This window comes from Hevea brasiliensis, chromosome 9, assembly GCF_030052815.1.
Source record: "Hevea brasiliensis isolate MT/VB/25A 57/8 chromosome 9, ASM3005281v1, whole genome shotgun sequence".
Lineage (NCBI taxonomy): Eukaryota > Viridiplantae > Streptophyta > Magnoliopsida > Malpighiales > Euphorbiaceae > Hevea > Hevea brasiliensis.
This window is the reverse complement of record NC_079501.1, coordinates 11,846,103-11,853,975: the sequence shown is the minus strand read 5'-3', so window position 1 is coordinate 11,853,975 and position 7,873 is coordinate 11,846,103.

Below are 7,873 nucleotides of genomic sequence, written 5' to 3'. Positions count from 1 at the left end.
ATATAATTTTTATATTTTAAAAGCATATTATTTAGTTTTTTTTAATTTTTTAATATATTTTTAAAATTTTTTATTTTTTATTTTATTTATGATATTATTTATTCTCTTATTTTAAAGAAATTAATTAGTTAATATTTAAATTTTAAAAAATATTAGTATTTAATTTTTTTTATTCTAATAAAATTAATTAATTTATATATTTTAAAAAATATACTTAATAAAAATAAAAATTTTACTATGTCAATATTAAATTTAAATTCTCATTTTTTTCTAATTTTCAATGCTTAGATATTATTTTTATATTTTTTTATTAAAAAATAATTTTTATAGATTATTTAGAAGTTCAGCAATGTTGAATAATTTTTTTTATATAGACAATTTGTATCAATTTTATCAATAAGTGAAAGTAAAGAGAAAATGAGAAAAAAAATATTATCGGTGTAAAAGAGAATAAATATAAAAAGAGAAAAATAAGAGTGGATAATAGATAAATAAGAGAGAAAAAATTATATTAATTTAAATATAAAAAATAATTATAAAACTAAATAGTTAATAGAGTCTTACAACATAAATTAATTAATATATTTTTTAAAATATATAAATTAATTAATTTTATTAAAATAAATAAGTTAAATAATAATTTAGTTACTATTAATTTATAAAAAAATTAAATAATTTAATAATATAAAAATTAAATAATATATCTTTTAAAAATATAATATCAAATAATTAATTTAACTAAAATATAAATACTTCATAGTAATTTATCCTTAATTTTATTTCCCATGAAGAAAACGTGCTTGTAGTTTCATTTCATCAATCTATTTATCTCTTAAAAAATAAATAAAATATTAGAGAAAAGTAAATAATAATAATGTTAATTTGTTTTTTCTAAGAAGTACCCAATAGAATGAGCCCACGTGGCGATGCTGTTGTGGGTTTGCGATTAATCGGACGGTAAGAATGAAGTGAGCTTTTGCAGCAAAATGGGGTGGCTATGCTATGTTGAGGGGTAAATACTGGAAAGGACTAAAATGACCTTGTTATAATTTATTTTAAGCCTTGTTTATTTTAAAATGTTCATTTTTAGGAAATGTGTTTTTTAGAAAGTACACAGTACACTTCTAATAAACTTACCTTTGAAAAGTAAGATATAAGTGTATTAATCTAGTTATTTTTTAGAAAATATTTTTTTATATTTTTTAATATTTAAGATATTTTAAAATGAGTCAATAAAAAAATATTTTATTGATAAAATAAAAAATTAAGTTATTTTTAGAAAAATAATTTATTTAAAAATTTTATTTTTTATATTTAATAATCTTATTAAAATGTAAAAATATTTATACATATATAACAAATATATATTATTAATTTAACATTATAATTAAAATAATAACAAATATTTTTATGTCTTATAAAATAATTTTCATAAAAAATATGTTTCACACATAAATTATTTTATGTGAAATAAAGAAAATCATACAAATTAACTTTTCACAAAGTAATTTCCTTATAAACTATAAAAGATAATAATATCCATAATTTAAAGTATAATAAATTAAATATTAAATTAATAAATTGTAATACACTTAACTAGAGAGATGTTACTTACAAAGTATTACCTAAGTTACTTATCTTACACAAGTTTGGAAAAAATACTTATCTTACACAAAGAAAGTATAATGGCCTAACTCATGAGAAGTTGGTTTGATAATGGAAACAATATATTTTTATATATATATATTTTTTAACAAATCTTTAGTTTGTTTACTTGTAGAAAATTGTGTTAATTTTTTTATAAAAATTTAAAAAAAATTAATAAAATAAAATTTCATATTTACATGTGTCAATTTTTTTAAACTAACTAAAATTTAAAAAACAACTTTTATTTATTTTTTATTATTTTCCTTTATAACAGAAGTTTTTTCCCTAAAATAGACAACAATAATATTTTTTATAATCAAAATTATAATATAATTTTTTATAATTTAAATTTTGATAATTATGTAAAAATAAGTATTTATAATTATAACAAAAATCATATTATTGTAAGATAGATAAATAACACATATTAAAAAATGTAAAAATAAATAAATTCTTAAATATATTTTATAATGAATTTTTTATTTGTTAAGCATATAAATGTTTTTTATTTATTAAAATTAAAAAAATTACTTTTTATTATTTATACATGGATATATTTTTTATTTTTATATAAAAATAAATTTAATTTTTTAAAAAATAAAAAATTATTTTCTACTAGTAAATGAGCTAATTCTTATTTCCAACTAAAAAAATCTTCGGTCTTCAACTTTTACTCGAGAAACACGCGCAGGGACAAAAGGAGAACATGGGATCACGAAGTGGGAGGTCCTAAGAACGAGCATGGTAGAGAAGGCGAAAGCGTGTTCCCATTTTTAGCTATGTTGCCAAGAGGATCCTTTTGCATGAATTGTATTGGATTTTATTATTATTATTATTATTATTATTATTATTTGTGCAATTGATTATATGGTTTTATTTCTATAGGTTTGATTATGAAACACCGAGTGTAAAGAAAGTTTTTATCTCATCTGTACATAAGACTTAGGGCTTGTTAGGCATTGTTATTAAATTTATTATTGAGACAAATTTTTTTTAATATATTAGTTAAAAAATATTAAAAAATAATTTAAAATTAAATTTAATAAATTTTAAATGTAAGAACACTAACATCGTAACAACTTAATTTTTTTTATATATACATATAAAGTATTTAAAAATTAAATTATTATTTTATTATTATTTTATTCATGATATTAAATTAATATTTTCAAAATAATGATATATTTACTTTATGAATGTTATTTTTACGTATATTATTATTACTATTGTTATTTTAAATTATTTATTTGTAATACTGTGATTATCGAAAATCAACTAAAGTTATTTAAGATTAAATCTTATTAAATTTTTTTAGAGTATTATTATTATTATTATTAAAGTTTTATTTAATTTAAATACAATAGAAGAACTTTGGACCTAACTGTATATATCTAAAAAAGCTTAGGGACAGATAGAATAATTAAAAGTTAAAAAACAAAAAAGAGATCAAATCGCAGACAGCCACCCCCTCTGTCCTTCTCATCTCTCTCTCTCTCTCTCTCTCTCTCTCTCTCTCTCTCCCTCCTCCATTTTTTTCTGGCAACCCATCAACCACCACTGCCAGTAAGGCTTCCTGCATCTCCTCCCTGGCCAAACGATGGCAGCGCACTACAGGACAACAAGGAACAGTAGCCCGCAAGCAAGGAAGCGAAGAGAGAGAGAGAAAAGAGAACCAAACCTTCATGCCATTTTTTAGCCGTTCCGGCCATTCTCTGGCCACTCCACCAGTCCAGATCGACACCTCTCGGCCCATGGATGAGTTTTCGATTAGTGGCAGCTCCTATAGTTGCAAGATTCATGCAAATAGATGAGAAGAAAATGGGTCTTTTTCAAGTTTTTTTTATCATATTTTAGACGATCCGACCGTTTGATGAAAATTTTGAGACCACCGATAAACTCAGAGCAGCGAAACTTTAGAGATGGGTCGGACTCCACTCCAATCGGATACCATTTGAAAAAGACGATCATCGGACGGTCCAGATTGCTTTGTGAGATTTATTTTTTTATGCTGAAAATTAAATATAATTATTAATAATTTTTGGATTTCGTTTAAGTGCGATCGAATTGATGTTAGTTCACCAGCGCCCGATACTGAGTTTTTAGCCTGATCTGACTGCCCGTCAACTCGTCCCAAAACACAATCAATATTACATTTGATCATAGTATTTTCAGATGCTCTTGACGCGTTCCAGGTGTCAAAATTGGCGTAAGTAAATCCGAACTCTAAATTGCTTTATTTTGCCTAATATCGGGTTTAAAATGAAATTTGTAAAATATTAATGAGTGGCAAAAAAATTATGATTCATTTTGGAATAGCTTAATAGCATCGTTAAGGACTGAGGGGCACGTTTATAGACTTTTTGAAGTTGGTTTGGATGATTTTTGAAAAATATTAGTTTTAAATCTTATAGCTAAATTGTTTGATTGCTTAAGTTTTGTCTGGTTTAGCAGACCTAGGAGGGGCTGTGTGATGCTGTTGAGATGTACGCTTGAAGCCTTTGATTATAGAAGTGTTATTTGATCTACTTTACAGGTTGGATAGGTCTTAGGTACAGAAAAAAAATTTATCAAAATTTTGGCATAAATTATGATGCCTTTTGGCTCTTTAAATCTTTATTTTGTGTCAATACCAATAAATGTATAATATAATTGTTTAGGTGATCAGAATCAGCCTTTTTCTTTTACCCAACCGCCGCAGTGATATCTGGTACATTGTGAGTAGATATTGATTTTTTTTATAATTTTAATACTATTATATATTCAAAACATACTTGTGCATTCACTTATAAATATATTTATGTAGCTAAATACTAAGCACGTCTTATATTGCATATTTAATTGATGATATTACTGTAGATGTCACCTTGAGGTAGTTTGGAGCTGCGTGCGTGTGTCGGCGTGTATGCAGTGCGCTTATGGATATGGGTAGGACGAGTAGTCGTGGTTGGAGTTTGACTCATTGAGACCCAATCATTTTTGTGAATAAGTCGATATGAGTACGGTTTTGAGTTGATCTCGCTGACCTTCGCATTTAAATTATTAACAAAAAGTTTGGCTCGAGTTAATCTCATTGGTAAATGTTGAAATTAAAAAAATTGTATAGGGAATCAGCTCTCATATATATATATATATATAATAATATTGACGTGAAACATAAATATATGAGTGCTCTAAATTATATTTTGTGCGAATATTATTTGACTTATTTGATAATATGTGTGTATATTGCATTTTCATACATAGCAATGTATTAAGCTTAAATAGTTATAGAAATTGTATTTAAAATCAATATCTTACTCTATGAATTGAACACTCACTCTGGTTCAACTATTTTTCCCTATTTGACAATAGTACTCATTGAAATTGATCTATTTTTTTTCTCGCATGTTTACAAAAAACAATTTTATTGCATTTTTATTTCCTTATTTAATATTTTAAAACTTTGCATGTACTAGTAGTATATTAGACTTCTCTCAAATTTTAATGACTTATTCAACTAGGTGTTGTAAATTTTATTATGTAATTGTGCTAGTATGGGGGAGCTGAGCTCCCATTAGATTATATTTATTTGTTTGAGGATTGTGAGGGTGAGCTGAGCTCCCCATATTTAGATATATTATGCTTAAAGATCAAGTGAGCTAATAATTTCCTGTTGGATAGTCCAATTTATAGTCTGACTCTATTCGTTTATTTTCTTAAAATTTGACTATAATTGTGGGCCGAATAGTTAAGTTACGAATAGTTAAGCTTACTACGAGTTTTAAAAACCTTATGCTAATCCAAATCCTATTGTTGGTCCGGCTCAAAATTTGGGTTGTGACAAAGGGTCTGTTTGGCATTATTGTTGAACTGCAGTTGAGAAAATTATTTTTTTAGATATACTAGTTAGAGAGCATTAAAAAATAATTTACAATTAAATTTGATAAATTTTAGTCATAAAAATACTAAAATAATAAAATATTTTTTCATAAACTGATTTTTTCAACAATATCTAAAATGATGCTTTTATCTAAAAAAATAGTTTTGGACCTTCAAACACAATACCAAACAAGCAGTAAAATAACAAAATAGTTTTTTCCAAACCGTTTTTTTATAACATTTAAAATTGTACTTTTATTTAGAAAAGTAATTTTAACTCTCTAAAATTAATGCCAAATAGGCACTTACTCAGTAGCTATTTTACTAATATTCAGCTATTAACTTTTACACAGTATTTAGATAAAGAAAAAATAAAAATAATAAATTTGAGAGGAAAATAATATTATTTTTTATTATTTTATATTTAAATTGATAAAAAAAAATAACAAAGAAAGAAAATTTAGGAAGAAAATAATTTTTTTATCAATTTTTATATTCTCTGTAAAATAAAGAAAAATATGAAAAATTATAAATATATTTTTATATTTTATAAATTTTTATTTCTTAACTTAAGAATTATAAAATAACATTCATTTTAATATTTTTCTCATATATTTTTTCTCTCATCGTTAATATCTTTTTTAATTTTCTTCTATTATTTTTCTTCCTTCCAACCAAACACAATGTTAAATACGTGGTTAACGTAATTATGTAATGTCGTACGAGCCAGTTGTCAATTTAAGTGTGTATCTAAATATTGCGTTAGATTGAATGCTACATTGTAAAAAATTGATAGGATAATTACTACTCTATTTGACAGGTGGTAGATTAAAATAATTTTTCTTAAAAATAAAATTTTTTAGAAGGTTTTCAATTTTTATAATTTTTTATTATTTAAAAGGATGAAAAACTTTTTTAAGTAATTAAAAATTTTGAACAGAGGCTTAAGTATTGTAACAATTTGTCAATCCAAATGCAAATGTGGGATTAAAAAAATATAATGTAGGTAGTATGTGGAAGAATTGCTACTAGCATTCCAGAATTAACTGTTGCACCACATGATCCAATTTCATTGTACGTTTGGTATATAATATAAATATATTTATGTATAAATTAAGTTCCCATAAAATAATGTATTCCATAGTTATAAAAAATAACAATGAGTCTAATATAATTTAAAATATAATAAATTAAATAATAAATTTATAAATAACATTATACTTAATTAGGACAGTACAACTTATCAATAGCCCATTTGGTAATGATAACTTTTTTAGTAACATTTACTTATTTTAATAGTTATTAATTATTTGATTAATTATAGATATTAATTGATAGTGATTAATTATTTTTGTAGTAGTTTAAAGTATAAATATTCAGTAAATAAGTTGTTAGATTGTTTATTAAATTAAAAAAAATAATAGTATTATTTTTATCTAAATACTAATATAAATATTATGAATGACAACTAATAGGGTATCGCAAAAATACTATTTTTTAACTTATTTAATTTTCTTAATATCTAAACTCATTTCAAATCCGGTTAAATTTATTATTAACTACTCAAACCATCCCAAATCTATTATTATTATTTAGAAAATAATTAAATTTGTTTAAATTTATATATTTTAATTAATAGCATATATAATTTTTTTTATTAATAATTAATATTTTAAAATTCAATAATTATATGAAAATTAATAGACATTTAAAATTCAAAACTCGAATTTAACTCAAATTTGTCACGAGTATCATTTTTTAATCTCAAATTATTCTTAAACATGATTATATACTATTTAAATATATTTCATTAGGATTTAGTCGAGTGAGTTGTCCACAAATACTTGACTCATTATCATTTCAAATAAATATTAATACCAATAAATAATATAAATAAAAAAATAATAAAGAGGACCCAAATCTCTCATAAGCAAATGCCACTTCCCTTGTATAATGAAACTAGAGCAGCTTACCTTATCAATGTGTTGATTTGATAATACAAATTAACTAATCAATATTTTAGTATTTCAGTTATGATTCCTTTACTTAACCCAATAAAAAATATATGCAGCATTGGACAGCGATGAAGTACTAACGTTATACTCGATTTATTAGGTAATAGTCTATAATATCTCAAAAACGTCACAAATTTATATGGTTTGTTATGGGAGAATAAATGTTTATTATTATTTTTTCATAAAATATTTGAATTCAATTTTATTTTAATTAATTTATTTCGAAGTTCAAATAGCAAATAAAAATAAGAATGGCAATAAAAAATAATTACTTTATAAAAAAATCACTTTATATTTGTAAAAAATATTTTATTTTACTTCAAATAAAGTGATTATAGAAATGAACATAGAAA